General features: G+C 40.9%; 1 protein-coding gene across 7 annotated transcripts in view; it reads right to left on the bottom strand.

The window, feature by feature from the left end:
• Window positions 1-18,564, bottom strand: part of FOXP1 (forkhead box P1) — a 442,485-nt gene that overhangs the window by 343,330 nt on the left and 80,591 nt on the right. Inside the window, exon 3 of one of the 7 annotated variants that reach the window (XM_019536645.1) lies at window positions 2,550-2,638. The exons of the other annotated variants lie outside the window; for them this stretch is intronic. The gene's annotated coding sequence lies outside the window, so the exon portion shown is untranslated. The remainder of the gene's footprint in view (window positions 1-2,549; window positions 2,639-18,564) is intronic. 7 annotated transcript variants of the gene reach the window in all.

Raw genomic sequence — 18,564 nt, 5'->3', positions numbered from 1 at the left:
GTTGAATAGTCTGTTCATGGATATCTGCTAATAAAAGTAAGGACCTGACTTTATTTCTTTGTTGATGTTTATATAACTTAAGGAGCAGAAAGAGCTGCATCTAGGAAATGTTGGGAATAGAAGACACGTACTGTAAATACTTTACTTCCTACACGCCCTGCCATGTTCTTACTGTTATTTGATGCTCAAGGGCTGGAGTGAAGCTCTGCACTTTAAAATAGCTGGGGTACCTTTTGTGTATGAGCATATAAAGAAATGACTGGAAAAAAAACACAACCTTGCTATAGCACTGACAAAAAACTGGAAGCAATGTTGGTGAGTATCAAAGGGAAATTCCCCAGATTTAAAGCAACCCATTAAAAAGTAATCATAACAATAAATACCACTAGGCTACACTTCTCTTGTTGTCCTTTTAAAAAAAAAAGTGAAAGTCAAATATTTCTGGTTTTAAGGCTTTTTCAAAGAAGTGTGCACTGGCACCAGTGTACTTGTGAGGTTACGTATTTCTGTTAACCCCACGTCCTAATCGACATCAGGTCTCTCCCCAAGAGGATTTACCAGTTGGACACAGCGAAGCACTGAGCCTTCAAACCCCATCCAACATATTTCACCTTAAAAAAAAAAGAAAGAAAGAAAGAAAATTTGGGAAAAGCATCTCTTTGTTGTTCAACCAGAGCTTTGTGAAGGGGCCTTCAAAGCCGTTTAATGCCTCGTTATTCATATTATAAGGAAATGGTCATGTAAATACTAAAGACAACCTTGCACATCTCCTGTCCAAGTCTACAAACATTTTGTAAGTACACGGTCTTGACTGGCCTCACAGGGCCATGAACTGCAAGAACAGCATACGTCTAGGAATCGCCGATATAATTTTCAAAAGAAAGTCCATCACCGGTAATACACCATTTCAATATAATCCCTCCGTGCTGGGTGCACACTGAGAAAGTGGCCAGAGGACCCCATTATCTTTAAGTCGATTTTTGAAAGACAAGAGGACATAAGAAAAGTACAACACTGAAAGGGAAGTAAGAAAGTTTATCAGCCCGGTAGAGTACAAGGGAAGGAAAGCTGTGAAAAGCAAGGTGCACACACCCAACGATGGAAGGAATGAAGGGCTCTGAGGACGTCTCAGAAGCATGCACCAAAACGCCCGCCGGCTTCATTTTTAACTCCTGTTGAACGCACAGTTTGGAAACTTTCATCCCCAGGAGCTTCTTCCATTCATTACTTAATGAAATTGCACCTGTAATGCAACCTAGAAGGGAGGTATACAAAATGAAGTAGCCATGCTCTCATTTTTCTGAAGCTGCAGTGAGACAGCACACTACACAATGCAGCACATGTATCGGCCATAAAGTTATCGAGGCAGTTGTTTCGGTTGCCTGAATGCTGACTACAACCATGGCCTCTGGATGCAAATTACTGGCTTTTATAGGTTCCTAAAAACATTTCACTGTGTCTGCTGAACAATGTGGGAGTTGTAGGAAGGGCCCAACGACAGCAATGATGTAATTAAAAGCCATGAGTGGAAAAAAACCCATTAGATTCCTTCTTCCAGACACAAAAACTGGTGAAAATTGTACTTTTTAAAAAAGAGTTTAAAAGGGAATGTCAAAGTAAATAATAAAAACCCCTCCTCTCCCCAAGTTTCAAATGGCTTTCCACTTCAATACCCATGAAACAAAAAGTGTGCATCATAACATTTCCCCAAGCTGTATATTTTTCCTAGGGATAACAAGATGCAGAAACTGTCCAACCCAAGACACAGAGGAGGAATTTGGCCCAGACTGGTAGTAACCACGTTACTACGTTCTCATGGTTGTCAGGGACCCATATGAAATGAATCAGTAGACATCCAAGTGAAGGGACATGTATATTATAAAGCTGCCTCGGATCCTGCCAGCAGTTTCAGACCAGGCCAAGGGGCAACTGTGGCAAGCACCAAGACTAAAACGAACACTCGACCATAGACGACCTCCATTCAGAGCAGCCCACTCCCCAGCCATCACTGCAGCAAACTCTGCACTGCAACTGCTTGGGCGGTTCTTGTCCTGTGAAAAGAGCATTTCATTTTCCACCTATGTCAGCCTAGTATCTTCTGCAAGCCTGGAACGTGATTAAGGCACAGTATGAATATACAAGGCTGGCACCAACATTTACTAGCATCAGAAATATGCTTGCATTAAGGGTTTTGTTTTTTCCACTACACCAATGCCACTCACAAACTACACTTAAATGCCTGCCTAATGCTTTTAAAACCAGGGGCGGGCAATTATTTCAGGCAGAGGGCCACTTACTGACTTTTGGCAAGCCATCAAGGGCTGCATGAGAGGCAGCCGGGGGCAGATAACTATTAATTTTCTAAATTTTTTAGGGGCCCCGTGGGCCGGATAGAACGGCCTGGCGGGCTGCATCCAGCCCACGGGCCGCATTTTGCCCACCCCTGGACTAAACCAATCTTCATGATAGTTTGGTAAGGCACTAAGGCAGATATATGTGATCTTATGTAACAAACTGTTGAGTTTAGCCAGAAGTTGTGCACCACTCACCCCTCTCACCAACACAGCATTATAGTCCTGCCTGCTTATGGCCGAGAAACTCATCCATGAAGACGACAGTCTTCTAAAATGTTTTAAACCTAGTTGGCAAAGAAATAATAATTAAAAAGACATGATCAAGGCAGAGAGGGCTGGATGAAACCCCCTGTACAAAAGCTAAACTGAAGGCGAGGAACTTGCTACAAAAGGAATTCTAGTTTAGCATTTAATTAGCATTAAATCTTGGTTTTAGAAATTAACAAAAAAAACAAAAGTATCAACTGACAGCATATCTGGCAATGAATTCAGTGGCCCACATTAACCAGAGCTTGCAGCATATGCACCCCACTCACTTCCCTATTTTAAATGCATAACGATTATATTTGTGTTTGAACACATCTGGATGCGAGTTAGTCCTCTATACCCAATACAGGAACTTCCTATGATGGTACATTAACAGAGCATTCCAAGCACAGGCATGTTGCACAATGTTTCTCCAAGCATAAACTGTGGCCTCAAACAATCAAGGCTTTTTTTTTTTTTTTTTTTTTTTTTTTTTTTTTTGGAGAAATGATCAAACCGGGGGTGGGGACAGTACATCCTGCGTGAAACCGCATCCTGAACAAGCATCACCACGATTCACTGTAAATAAATACTCGCTCCTTGCAGCACTTCCGTCAACTGTCACTGCCTTGGCTCCAATCACCTTTCAAGTCCAAACAGGAAAGCAGAGAAAAGCGAGTGAGATGGCAGATATGAGGTTTAATTTGCTTTTCACTGCAGTTTTCATTGGTGGTACGCTTCCAATTCGCCGGGATTGCCAGCTGCCTGGAATCACTCCTGGACCCAGTTTTTTTCCTGTTAACCTTCATAATTGTATTATTATGGGCAAGCCCACAAACTGTACTACAAACAGCGCAGCTTCTACCCTTTGTTCGATAAGCGGTCAGATTCAAACCCTGTCGCTCCAGACAGAACGGCAGGGGAGATTTGCTAAAGATCTTTGGTCACGTTTGTTTTACATCATTCAAGTCAGTTGCGGTTTTAAAAAAAACCCCAACCAAACAAAACAAAAAAAAATAAGCATGGAGGGGGTTAAAGAATGAAATAAATTTGACCTCAATTTTCTTGGAAACTTACAAATAATATATTTTCTATAAAAATTTGGGAAATTCCCCCCCAGTGCACAGTGTAAACCAGCAGTACAGAGTTTCAGATGCTTTGCTGCTACAGAGCACAACCACACAAAGAACATGAAAGTAGTTTGCAAGGGAGTTTTTGCTTGAGAGCGCAGGAGCGGTGAAAAACCTCACAAGCCCCAGTCAGACGGGGCATGATCCTGCCCCGGGGAGGTGAGAAACTGCCTTGTTCGTCAAGCCAGGGTTGGGTGGGGCATGCTGCAGTGCCCGGGATCCCCTTCCCACCGCCTCACAGATGCACAAATGGAGCAATTTAATTAATAAAAGTGAAAACGAAGCATTACATGTTGCAGCAAAGTATTATTAAAAGCTAAAATGTCTCAGAGGTTCCTATGAAGTCATGTTCTTACAATTCACTCGTAAGAATTTAAAGACAAAATTACATGCTTGGTAATCCTCTGGGGACTACGCTTTTCTATGTGGCCCATTGTTTGCGCGTGATGCATGGCTTCGAGAAAGTGGCATTGTTAAAAGAGATCGTAAATCACAAAGAGGAAGTTCAGCTTTTTTAGAAGTCTTATTCCAGACAGGGCTTCCCTCAGTTGCAGAGAACTGTGCATTTCTTTGAGCAAACAAATTTAGCATGGGACCCATGGTGCACACTGTAGGGTTTCCAAATTGCTCTGATGAACATCAGCATGTTTCCCCTACAGAGCCGCTCCAGACAAATGAGCATATTATGGCCTGCACTGCAGTCTTCGTATCAACCATTCCAAGAGCGATTCTTTTCCTAAGATAACCCTCCAAGAGATGATTTTCATATTAGAAGACGAGATAAATGGTAGCCTTTTTCCAGTGTCTTTTACAAAGTTTACCTGGTGCACTTTGTGTTCTTAGTTTGCACCAAGTGATGTTGTTAGTGTGGTTATATTTTAAGTGTCTTGTATCAGAATTTGGGAGTGACCAGGGATCCGAGTAACTCCAGAAGAGACTCCAAACTCCACGAATATGGAGACACCAACCTGCATGCTCCATTTCAAAGCATGCAAAGCACCTAGTCTTTTGTCCTTTATCAGGAAGGTCACCGCTTTGAAGCTGAGTTTTGCATCCTGTGTGAACTAAGAGAACTAACTCCATGGCGCTGCCCAATTACACCTCAAACCTTAAGTCAGATTTAAACAAAGGAAAAGCCATGATGCAACAGAATACAATAAAAATGTGCCAACATGCAGCTGACGACTTGTCAAAACCAAATCCTGCAAAGCCACTGGCAAGTGCAGACATTTATTCCTGCCTTTGAGCAGGATTTGAGCAAGGCTCTGTACTTGTGTCTTGAGTTCAAGCTGTAAAATCATACAAAGCCAAACTGGGAAATGTGTTCGTTACTTTTGAAAGCCCATTTGATGCCAATGAGGCCTAATGATCAAACTATATCAAGCCTTTACATTGCCCGTTTAATCACCCTTAGGAGTCCCTGCCTGCTCAGTAGTTCTGAGCGCCAGGCAGCAGGTATCTTGAGCTGGGTCCCCAAAATAACGAGCCACTTCTCAAGATATACAGACCACGTGCTCGCAATCCCAACAATTTATAAATTAATCTATTAAGCATTTTAGTACATAGATAATTTTTGCTGTTCTATGTTGGAGTTGCCACATAACAGGTTTGTATTTGAAAACTATTAGTAAGATATTATATATTTTTTTTATTTCAAACACAGGGGAGAACTTAAACAACAAAATTAAATCCTAATGGATTGCAAAGATACGTTACACTCTTTAAGGTGACGTGAAATATCATCTATCAGTACTTTTATGGCTACATTAATGTGTCGAACACTCTAGGACTTCCACGTCTATATTTCAGTGCTATAAATCAAGGTCAAACTGGGCCCAATCCTGAATCACTGAGAGAGGGGTAGGATTGTCTCCATGCACAGGAAGCTCTGGGTACTGATCCATAAAGTACACTTTTCAAAGTAGTCAAGATAATTTTTCTGAGAAGAATGAATACAAAAACAACCAGATTGCAAGAACTAGTTTCTCAATCTTGCACATGCCATGTAAGATTTCCAGCTTGCGTATTCAGGAGATCCATCCAGTGGGCATAATTACCATAAATGATCTTAAACTGAAGCATCCTAGTGCAAAGGTCCACTGGCTCAGTGGACATTTTAAATAATTTCTCTAACTTGACTTTAACCTGAATACAGTCCGTTCAAGCTGACAACTTTGACCCATAACATTTTTAGGCCCATGTTGGATCTTTAACAACCACAGCCTGTCGTGGATATATGTAATCTATGCACTTGGAAGATGAGCTAGTCTGGAAGGGCCGTCTGGATCCCAGCCCTGCTGAATTACCCACCAATAGCACGTGCAGTGAAATCTGACCATCTTGCCGGCTTTCTCAAGCGATGTAGGAACTTCTCCAAAAACAGTGGAGAAGCTAGAGATCAAGCAAGTTCTCTTCTCTAGAGCAGGCCCAGGGCTTGGGAAAGCACTTCATGATTTTGGACTACTGCGGTCATCTTTTAAACAGGTGATGTTTATCAGAGCAAGTGAAACTCATGCTTTATGGATTGATTTAAATTAGAAAGGAATGAAAATGTTGTTTAAATTATCCATTTTAAGCTTGTTTTGCCTTGGTACTTTTTATTTTCTTAAAGGTTAATTCTCATCGGTCACTGACTTGGATAAAGATAGCCATTCTATTTAATGTAGTATTACTTTCTGCTTAGCCAGAAGATGCACAAAACGATGCATAAATTATCAAACAGATTAACTTGCATTCATATCGACTCATTTTTATTATGTTAAGCGGCAAACGTTTCCTTTTTATTTTACTAGCCATTATTACTTTTTTTTTTTTGTGATGTGTGTCAAGCGCTATTTGAATGGAAACTACAGTCCAACAAAAATGCAAAACAACAGCATCTTAAAAATGCTTATCAAGTTGAAATTAAATAAAGCTACTTAAATATTCTGGATATACAATAAAAAAAGTAAAGTTTATCTAAATGTATTTTGCATTTGAAAATGGTTTATTATCTGTAGCGAGGGAACTGAACTGATTACCTGATGGGGCCCTTTCAGACACTGGAACTAACAGATCTCATCCTTTCACACCGATCTTTTATTTATAGGTTGGAAGAGGAAAACACACCTCTTGATTTTTCAACCCAGTTGGTTTCTCCACTTTGAATGCAGAGCAATGCAACTGAACCGTCGGCACAAACAAACAAAAAACCCCTCTTTCTGCACCTGCACAAGATGCTACCGCAATTAAAGTGGGTTTTCCCACTTTGAACTCTAGTTCCAGGTGCTTCACCAGTGACTTCCTCCAGCGCAGTGATCTGACTTTAAAAAATATATATATTGAGAAGCGAAAAGTATCGTATGTTCATTCAATTTATTTCAATATGGCATAAACAGTTGATATAAGTGCATCATAACTTTTACAGAATTTTTTTAAAAGAAACATACAACTTAAAAAAGTGATGTAGAACAAAAAATCCTAGTTTTTAGCATTTTTTTTAAATCAATTATTTTTCTTCTCTCCTTCTCATATTTAAGTTCCATGTTTGAAGGCAAGGTCTTACCCAGAACAGCAGAGTCACAAGAATTAAAGAGAGGGGGAAAAAAGCCTTCAGGGAAGGGTTTAAAATCAAAGAAATGTTAAACTAGATAGATTTCAGTATCGGAGTATCCTGGGCCCAAAGTTTCGGCCCATCTGCAGTCTCAGGGCTCTGTCTGCGTTGCAAAGATGCTGAATGAAGCAAGCTATATACGGTGTATTAGCAGCTCGTCTCTACGGTCTCCCCGTCGGGTTGGTATTAGCAGACTGCCCTTGCCTCCTAGGGAAAAAAAAACTGCCTGGTACAGGCACACGATGCATCCTTCCTTCTAATGGGGTGACACCCAATTTGTCCAGACCTCATTTTTGCACCCTCCTGACAACAGGGGCTTTAAAAAAAGACAGCTGGCAGACATACTAGCCACCCAGGGGCTGCACGGGTCCGTTTCATCCCATACATTGGTACACAGATATCACATTTCGGTTGGCAGGATGAGAATCGGATGCTGAAAACTATTCAAATGGCTCTTCATACATGAAATATTTTAACCAGAGCACTGACATCTGGGCAGAGCCAGGACGATGGCATATTGCTTCTCTGTCTAGAACAGAGAGATACACATGCAGAGCAAGGGCTGGGGGCTGGAAGAACAGTGCAGCTGCAGAGACCAGCGTATTACTAAGCTCTGTGGTAACTATGAAAAGGCCCTGACATTTGTGAACCTTTCTGCAACACATTCCCACAATATCAGGACACACACACACACACTCTTCAAATTTAGGGGTCATCACCACAGAAATCAACTTCTCATATTACATTCTGCAATGGACCCCGGGGGCGAAAAAAAAAATGAATATGGGAAAAAAAGAAAAAAAAAAGAGAGAGAGACCCTCTATTGATGAAGAAATCTCGACCACGCAATCTGAGGACTATCACTGGCATTTCTCTCTACCTTTTTCCCCCTCTCAGATCTATTGTATATGAACTGCCATTTGATTAGATAAATATTCATCAAAAGTATTTTTGGAAAAAAAGCTAGATGATAATAAAGTAAAACAAAGTCAAGAGAAAAAACAAATCTGGGGAACATGTGGTAAGCACAACTTTTATAAAGCCCCGGAGGGTTACCCCCAGCACAGAACGTAGCATTTCTTTCCCTGGCTGTTTACAAATCCAGACTTTCAGTGAAACCCTTTAACAGCAACCCTTAAAGCCTGCACACTGAATAATACCTTTTTGGCATTTCCTTTCAGCTAACAAAAAAAAGCACAATTGCAAATAAATAGCGTCTAAATTTATTCGCACTACATCACACAGGCAGGACTTCAAGAAAGCATGGGACCTTACATGGAACTGGCACAAGGAATATATAATTTATGCTGCTCTGTACATTTAGATACAATGCCGCATAATTATATTGTGTAGTAGTCTGGGGCCCAATTCTGCCAATCTTGCACACACTGTGAACTACCTTACTGCAAGAAATGTATGGGACTATTGGCACAGTATGGTATTGAGTAGGGTGAGTAAGATTAACAGACTCAGCTCTCACTTTCACTAGAAAACTTAAAATAGAAAAACAGATTTATTACAAGGCCAATTTTAACTCAGGCTCTGTTTATTTTGTAATGCTAAACAAATATGTGCAGAATAAAACTATGGTTATTTTTCCACCGTTACAGCATATATGATTTAGAATCTGCTCGAGTAAATGTCTGCTGAGGCAGAACTTTATAAATGGATAAAGAATAGGGACACAATATATGACACACTCCTGCTTACCCACAGACAATCTTCTATGCAACTTTCCTTACTGTACAATAGCTTATTGCAAATGAGTGAAGCTGTCTCTAATGCCATACAAATTTGGATATCAGCTGTCCTATGCAAATTTGACTCTAATTATGTATGCATTACTGAGCTATGAAATAAGTCAGTGTTGTGGTATGTGAATACACATCCCGCTCTTGTTTTTGAGCATAATAGTTTTCAGTGTCTGCAGAGCATTCGTATCCTGTGGACTTCTTTAAAGGGGAAAAAAAAAAAAAGCCCCTTCTTTTCCAATTCTTAATTAAAATTAAGAAAAGGCAGTGCTTCCTTTGAAAATCCTATCCTAAAAGCAACATATATTCTCCCTCCAAAAGGCTCTGGAGTAGGAACTGAAGGACTGTATATTATATTGTACAATGGATTAGCTTCCCAAAAAAAGGGTGAACAATAAACAAACAATTACCCCAAACATTTTGGTGAGCTAATTACGTACTCTGCGAGAAGTAATTGTATCCTTATACACACATTTTATGTTTTGGGCACTTCTATTTCATGTCCCTTGACACCTTTTCCAATAATCCATCTACTTTATATTGGAAAGCCTCACATGAATAAAACTTTATGGCACTACAGGCATTTAGCCTTCCACTGACATTCCTGGCCTGTTCAATTCTGCAATTCAATCAAAATCAAATCTCAAAATCCTCTTGTCAGCCAGCACTGCTTTCATATGCCCGAGCCTTGTGTAAGGATAACTGCATCCAATCTTTCCCCCAAGCAGTGCTTATATTGTTTTATTACAGTTCAATGAGTGGAGTTCAAAATTACATGCAGCTGCCTACTACTGTGGTCTGTCTGTGTTACGCATGGACACGAGTATTGCCCACCAGGCTTGAAATCATTCACTTACTGGTCTGGCAAGAAAGACTGTGAGCACTTCATTGTATGGAAGAACATCCTGCCTGCTAGATCTAAAGAGGGTGATGTTAACAGATCAGTCCCTTTATAAAAGGATTGTGAAAGCCCTATGAAATGCAACTCAAACGTGCTCAATGTTAAGCATGTGGCTACTGCACATAAAAGCAAAGATAAACCTCAACATGCACTACTCATTCTCAGAAAGCTTGTGAAGGAAGATAAAGGACTAGAGAATAAAAGGCATCTTATAGAGTTTTTATATGCGTTTTAAATGATGAAGCTTCATTTAGACAGTTTTTATCTCTTCCCCCCCCCATAATCTTTTCACTGAAACAAAAGGACAAAACACAAAGCTAATTAAATACAATTTAATCAGATGAACAATGCAGCAATTCAAAATCCAATAGCTTAAAAACTCTTGCTAGCGATAGCAGCTGTACAGCGTAGTTGTAGGGAGAGATAGCATCAGTACCGAACAGGATTTCAATCTGACGCTCGCAGGGGGTTGGAAGTAAAGCAAGTGTCAAGAGGCTCCCCCCCTCCCCACCTCCCACCCTAAAACCATAGCTAGGAGGAAGCAATAGATATTAACTAAAGAAAAGCAGCCCAGGTGACTAAATATTGTCAAACCAGGTAATATTAATATCGTGTGAACTTGCATGGCCTAATGTGCGTACTAACTCCATGCTCACTCGCTGTATGGATGAAATTTTACTGGCAATACAACAAACTTACCGTTCCCTAAAGGTTAACACACTGGCTGCTGTATCATCGTTTAGGGGTAGTTTATACTTCGCTTGCCACCAACATTTCCCAGTTTTACAATAATGAACAAAATCGAAAGAAAAACCCCTTGTATCAAAGGCTATTCGTCAGATATGCTGCCATGACTAAATCCTGCAAGACCAGCGAGTGAGATAACAGAAGCAATACACATAGACAGGCATCCCACTGAGAAAAAGCTCTCCTTGAGATGAACCCCATTGCCTTTCAACGTGTAGGTCTGAGAACCAAGTTAACCACACAGCAAACTGTCTGCCAGCAAAAGTAACGCAGAACTACTTGTCCAAGAGTCAAGCTCGGGTGCCTCTGAAAAGTAAACAAAAAAACCACTGGCATGCCTATGTGGACAACTGCCTGTGCAAGCGGTCAAACAGATGGCTACCAAGCCACTGGTACCTGCAGTGACCAGATCTGGATGCACCGTTGCAATAAGCTGGCTTGCATATCAGGTATGCAACGACCCCTACGCAACTGCTGTAAGCACGTGTCCAAAACCAGGTTGTACATCACACAGATCCTCAGACCGTTTCACTGCTACAGACGCAACACAAAGGCAATTAGGGCATCTCTCTCATTGTGCCTCTATTCCACTATATGGGACCAAGGATCCAGGGCAGTGCTCAAATTACTACAGCACAAGAGAAAAAGACTGGGAAATTAAAGTATTTACTTGTAAATGGGTCGGCTTGTCCAGCAGAAGATGGAGCCATGTTTCAAAAAGATGAAGGAAACTATAGCATCCTGCTATTTCAATCACGCTTTCCCATCACAAGCTCCTCGTTGACCAGCCCCAACACGGGCACAAGCAAGGGCAAAGGCTTCCATGGGCCAAATCCAGCCCAAGGCCACATGTTGCCAACCCCCGACCTATATTAATCAAGGTCCTCCACTAATCCTTCCCCAGAGTAGCTGAAGTAACAAATTACTCAAAATCAGCACCTTCTACTGGACATCTAAAGATGCACTTATGGCGAGCAGTTAAATCTGACCACTTGAAGGAGAGTTCAAAAATGTGGCCAACTCTAGAGGACACATACTCTCACTAGTTAGAAATTATTTACCTAATTCTTACCCATATTAGCTAAACTGAAAGACAGGAGAAATTTTCCAAGACAACCTTTGCTGTTCCTCCAGTAAGACCCCGTTGCTGCATCTTGGACATCTCTGCTCCACCTGTTTTTATACTCAGCCAGCCCTTCTATCTGGGGATATCAGGGTGTTTTACAAACACTAGGCCAAGAAATGTGGAAGGCACTGGTGGTAACATGCCTTTCTATTATAATCTAAGCAGGCAAAGCACGAGGGACCACTCAACATCTACACTGACCGGTACCTTTTCTCTTAAAGTGCTTGTAGCCTAGGAGAAGTTAGGTGAACACTTGAATAATGGTCTCACAACCTGCAAGCCAGGTAACTGTTAGCCCAGGTTTACACAGGGGGAATTTAGGCAAAAGAGATGAAGGAACTTGCCCAAGGACGTACAGCAAAGCTTGTGACACTGCTGGGAAAAAAGCAGCAACCTTCAGATTCAGGGCCAAGCCTCGGCGCCACATGCACACCTACACCGGCCATCCTTTATATTTTGGGGTTTCACAATCCCACCTCTGTGGGCTAAGGCGGTGAATCCCGGAGGTCCTGCCACCTACACTTCAGTATGGAAGGGGAAAAGGTGGCTATGCAGAGCGCTGGTGGCTGAGGAGTTGCCTCAGCATCTGCTTCTCCAAATATAACAGCAAATCCTACTTCCATGGGGAGCCCCTGCCAGAGCCTTTCCCCATACCCCGTGTGAGTTGCTGTTTCCCTCGGACAATGAGCGGATAAAGCTTCCTGAGGCTCCCTCAAAAAGCAAAGCCAGGATTTATAGCATCTGGACAAAGCTATCTAACTCTGGAGTCCACCCCTTGGCAAAGCAAATATTTACATTTGGAGAATAAAAGACTGATGTAAGGTTGTTATAACCTTTCCACTCCCTCCTTTCTCTCTCGCCACTCACATCCCCACCAAAACACACCTTCTCCCTCCTTGGTAATCTTTTTAGAAAGCACAGCAATTTTGCAACATTCTTCCTCTCTCTCTCTCTCTTTTTTGGCAAAACGACTATTAAAAAAAAAAAGGATGTGTTACAAGCCCTCAATGTACGATGACACAGCATGGGAACATATTGCTGCACATCCTTTACAGAATTACATCCAAAAAAACTACGTTAAAAAAAAAAATGTTAAGGTTGCAAAATCTAGCACTCAAAGTTAGGCAATGGCAGGATTTAGCTTGCCCAAGCAACCTGAATTTGGCCCTTTCCTGCATGTATGCGTTAGGAGAAAGTCTTCAGTTATATGATCACACGGTATTCCCCACCACAATAGGGCCTCCATTTCATTCACTGAGTAGGGTACTTATTCAAGAGCTTTTTTTTTTTAATCCTTATAAAATGTGCCAGGCCTTATTTGATGATACACAGCATCCAAACCTTGCACTGAATACAAAACCATTACATTTCCTCACGGGCGTGTTGCTGGCATTCATTATAGCACCCGTGCTTCACAACATCAATTTATCTATCTTCACCTGATCTCAGGGCCATTTGGTGGCATTATCCCCGTTATACAGCTGGGAAACTGATGCACTAAAGAAATTTAAGGCCATAAAGGTGTTTGCCCAATTTGAGATGTCTCGGATCTGGCTGGTTTTAAGCATCCTAGCAGGTTGTACATTCAAAGCACAGCCCCAGCTGACTACAGTTGCATGCACTCAGCACTTCAGAAAACTAGACCCCAGGTGTCCCCAGAAATGAGGAACATGCAACTCGTGGCCAACCAAAATGTTTGCCGCTGAAGTGACTTGCAGAGCCTCCAATATTGCATCTCGGGGAAAACCAGCTTGTTCAGCTAATTAAGTAATATTTTATGGTGTATACATACAAGGAACCTGATTTCAAGTTGCCTGGGTATTTCTTAAGTTTTCCATGCTCTTGATGTTCTTTTAATTGTAATTAAATGTTAAGAAACAAACATTCCATCATAAGAAACCATGATAAACCCCAATTTCAGCCATCTGCCAAGTCTCCACTGCGCAGACCTCCACTACTTGAGCCAGAGTAACAACAGTAGGACACCACCACCATCCTCCTGGCACACGGTCACTAGAGCTATGCAAGAGTGAGTTTCACCAGTGTTTGGTGATAGCAGGCGAGCAATGAAATTCAGGACTTCTGGGGTCCGTTTCAAACTGTGCAGAGGAATACATGTCCTGGTGGTTGCAGACATCTCTGGCCCCACGTGCACCAAGCCTGTGTCTTCTACCCTCTCTGCACCTCGGCAAGCTCCCACGCATCTCCATTTGTGTCAACGGCACTTGAACACATAGATGGTTTTACTCAGCCTCGTGCTTCCAACACACCGGGACTCCTTTGTATTGCATGGTACTTTCGTTGCAAATAATGCGTTATAGCTCTAATTGGTTTTCTATGCTGTTGCAAATCACGCCAGGGCCTTACTGACACTGATATACTACGGTAATGGACCCAAGATAAATGCCAGCATCAGCAGATCTGGCACCTGCCAGATATTAAAAAAAACCCCAAAGCAATTAAAACCTATGACCAAGTGTTGTTCTATCATTACAGTTATTATTGGCTTAATTGTTTTGAGACAGGAACTGAGAGACTGCTCAGCCAGGTCAATTCAGACACACTCAAGAGACTGGTCAAACCACCAAATATCCATGCATTTGCTCTACAGACTCAATCAGCTGTAATCAAAGTCAGAGGAGTCTTTCCATTGACTTTCTTGGGAGTTTGGTCAGGCATTAGGGAAACAACACATGTGATATGTTTTCGGTTGCAACTTTATGCAGGAATGTGATTTTAGGTATTAAGGGAGCCACAGACACGTATACATTTGCCACGGGCTGCACCTGGGGACTGTTTTCAACTTGAAACAAAGCATTTTCACATCAGATGCTGTTCACAAGGTAGAAGATACTTAGTTGTCATTAATGACCAAGCATTGTCTCGACTGTTGAGGGACAGGGGGCCTAATGGGGAAGCTGTGAAATGTCACATTTGTGCCACATCCTACAGAATCCTTCATCTTTTCCAGTATTTTGCATTCTCCTCTGTCACAAGTTATTAATAAAAAGGTTTTGACAGTTAATACACTTTGTGCTAATATATCAGTGTATGTTCTCTTTTACTAGGCAGGTGTTTACGTGGACTTCCCTGCTACAGCAGTAAGGAAAACGTACAAATGTTGCTAATTCGGAGACATAAAAATACCTGATTTAGTACATCTCCAAACCTAAAAACAGGCTATTAACACAAGAAATATAATTGGCACGAAGGATTAAACCAAGTGAGGTGCTTGCAGTGTAGCTGCTGTGACAGTAGCCATCACTAAAAAGAGCTGCAAAAGCCAGAAGGAAGGAGTTAACCTTTATTGAAACGGCATCAAACAGAAGTTGCTGCTTCAGTTATTGCTGTACAGATACTGTAGCAAGCAGTATCAGTCTTAACAGAAGATCATTACCTACAGACTTCTCAATGCAGCAATGGTCAAATCTAAAGCACTGCCCTTTAAATGTGGGTAACAACCAACACCAGGTACACAAGAAAATCTGGAGGAACAGGAAACTAAAGAGAACTATTTCTGAAATGTAAATGAGGTTCTGTTGCTTTCATTTCATTATTGCAGTAGCACTGATGCTGAGATGATGTTTCCATCTGTGATTTTCAGGACAGGATATCAGCCATTTCAGACTGCATCCGTCAGAAACTAGACAGACAAGCTACTCAAGATCTTTATATATATTAAAAATCATTTAAAAGCTATCAGACCATGCTTTAGACAGAGTTCATAAAAAGTGAACGGGGTACTTCTGGGACAATTTTCCAGTGATAAATAGCTTTATTTCTGAAGGGCCAGTTTACTGGGAGTTATAACTTGAATTGGAATAAATATTTTTAACAGTGGTTTGACTATCATTGTATTATTTAATGACCAAATTCTTACTCCTGTGAACAGTCCTTACACTAGCAAGAAAAAAAAAAAAAAAAGCATGCCGCAGAAGTGCCCACATTTGTAAATGGACAATTGTACACAGGACCAATTTTTAAAATGCATTTAAATCCAATTAAAAAAGGCTAATACTTGTTAGATCACGTGGGAACTTCTGAAAGTTTTCCCACAGGTGAGACTCAGTGCATTGTATCATATATGCATGTGTATATGCATGCAAGCACATGAGTGCAAGCATTTACATATATACACATTAGCGTTTAGACACACATATATATAGATTAGGCACACGCTTTTGCCATTTTCTCCATTCTGGAACTTCCTGATCATTTAACACCATAAAATGCCGAAGATGAAGATGCAAGCACGGGTTTGATTAGAAAATGACAACACATCAATCCCAATGCAGATGATACCAATCGCTGGGAAGGATGCCTGCAAAATCCAACTCGGAAGACTCTTGTATTTCTTTACAGTTCTCTAATCCCAAAGAGCACCCTTCACTCACGCATATTTATCCCAGATAATCTCACAAGAAGCAATGTTAACACATTGTGGTAGCACCGTGATAACATGGTCTCCCCCATGTTATGTTAATACATGCCACTAGGAAAATAATGATTTCCCCAATAAAGGCTGCTACATAGAAACACTTGCAACAACACATAGGTTCGCAAAGAACTGTGGGCACGATGCATTACCTCGGTCCATAGCCTGCCACTGGATAAGCAAAGCAACTGCTTCAGGAAGTCCGAGTTACATTAAAGGGCAGAATTTGGCTTCTGATCCTGCGTGAGAGGGAATAGTTCAGCATTGAAAGGAAGGAGTTAAGGGTGGTTTTGCAGCCTTAATCCAGTACTGCTGGGGGTGGGGGGCATGGGGCAGGGGGTGAAACATGCACTGGGCCATTTTGCTAATATTTCTATTAGTAAATTCCAGCTATATGAAAGCAAAGAAAAGGGACCTGGGGACAAAGACGCAGCTAAACCCCAGTCAAAGGGAGTGCAATCAAAATGTGTGAGAACAGAGATTCCTTTTTATTTTTTTTGTCGGTGAAATTTATTTGCAGGTACTTTTCCCTGAGGTTTCCTCTATGCCTTCCCTCGTCTTTCTTCCTTTAGCTCAGAAGGATTGCTACACGCTAACTTGCACGGGTAGAGGGAAGATCACTATTGTGCTACATGTTTTCTCACAGCAGAGCCCAACTAGCATTGGCTATGTATCCAGCGCTGCAAGCCAATTTCAAGAAAAAGAGTTCAACCCTTTCCTTTCTCTCCATTTTTTGCAATCTCTCCCAGGCACCACAGTTCCATAAAGCAGCTCTCCTACCATCCCAATATTTTACACTAAACCTTTTACTAAAGGACTTGCTATTATAATGCTATCTCATTGCTATGAGATTATTCCTGAACCACATCAAACCACACAATGCTCTCGCAGGCAAAAATGCTGTCTCAAGAAAGAGGCACAACGTGGATTACTTTAGTCTGGCTATTTAAAGAGCATTTTTACATTTCAGTTGAAAGTACGGCAATGTTGCAGTGTTCCCCTACCGCCACCCCCTTCCCAAGGGCAACCTGGTGTCTATGTGGATTAAACACACATGCACCAACATTTGTGACTTCTAATTACATTCCTGGAATTATCCAATTGTTATCACCTCTTAAACCGACAAAATACAAACACTTTATCAGAACAATTCCAGATAATCGTCGCTTTCATCTCATGTCTTTCAAATACTTCAGAGATATCGACCTGAAATTCATCACAAAGTGTTAAAAGAAAACTCTGCTAACTCAGTTCTGCACGATGCGTCTAAAAATCCTAACCAAATCCAGCACTTGTCTTCTCATTTTGTTGCACAGACTAAGAAAGACTAACCAGACATCCTTATTCAAATGAAACTATAAATAATTTTTATCATTTTTTGTCTCCAGCCTGTAGAAGCCCCACCCCAGAGTGAACACAAGCTTAAAGCAATCTCTTCCAATGGACCATTTTACTTATTCGAACAATTTCTTACCCAAATTACACAGGTATAATTATTTTGACACTGTAATGAAAAGAAAATGGGATTTGGGCACTGTGGGTTTATCTAATAACACTATTCCTTGCCAGACTTCACAGCACTGACAATCACAAAGAACCCTGTCCATTGCAATAGGAAATATTTGATTTTACTGTAGGAACATTATTTATTTTCACCAAGTTGCTATTATCAGAAAGGATATGATAGCTGAATAATAAAAATGAAATCAAGAAATTCTGGTGTTTCAAGGCTTTATTTTTTTCTGCTCTCACTTTTGACATTTTCTTCCCCTGGAGAGACAAGATAAAGTGCTGTCATAAATGGGTGACTTTTCTTGTCAAATGACAGATTTGATTCTCCATGGCAACCACAAATCAAGGTGCTAGTCTGAATTAAAGCTTCTCTTAAAAGGCGTCTTTATGTTTATAAAATGAATTTAAATTAAATGGGTATTAGGTACAGTTTTTTACCTCAATTTATTTATTGACTAAGGAGCTCTGTACTTCATGTAGCATATTTGCATTTTAAGGAAAGACAACATATTGTACTGGCAGATGCACAAACAAAGCAAGTTACAAGGTCATGCTACATATACTAGTTTACAGTACTATGAATGGTATACAGATGGACAGCAAGCAGTTAAGAGGTACTTAAATACTGGAAAAAGCACAAAAATTACCTACGGAGTAACAGATGAAGGAAATCTCTCCTCATCTCGTAACACGGCTTTCTTCCACACACAGTTAATAAAGAGTCGTGTAATTGTCACAAACAGAATGCCAAAAGAAAAAAAATATATAAT

The sequence above is a fragment of the Crocodylus porosus genome, unplaced genomic scaffold (assembly GCF_001723895.1).
Source record: "Crocodylus porosus isolate Cpor-Errol unplaced genomic scaffold, CroPor_comp1, whole genome shotgun sequence".
Classification (NCBI taxonomy): domain Eukaryota; kingdom Metazoa; phylum Chordata; order Crocodylia; family Crocodylidae; genus Crocodylus; species Crocodylus porosus.
The sequence above is the reverse complement of the archived record's forward strand: the minus strand, read 5'-3'. Positions and strand labels throughout refer to the sequence as shown.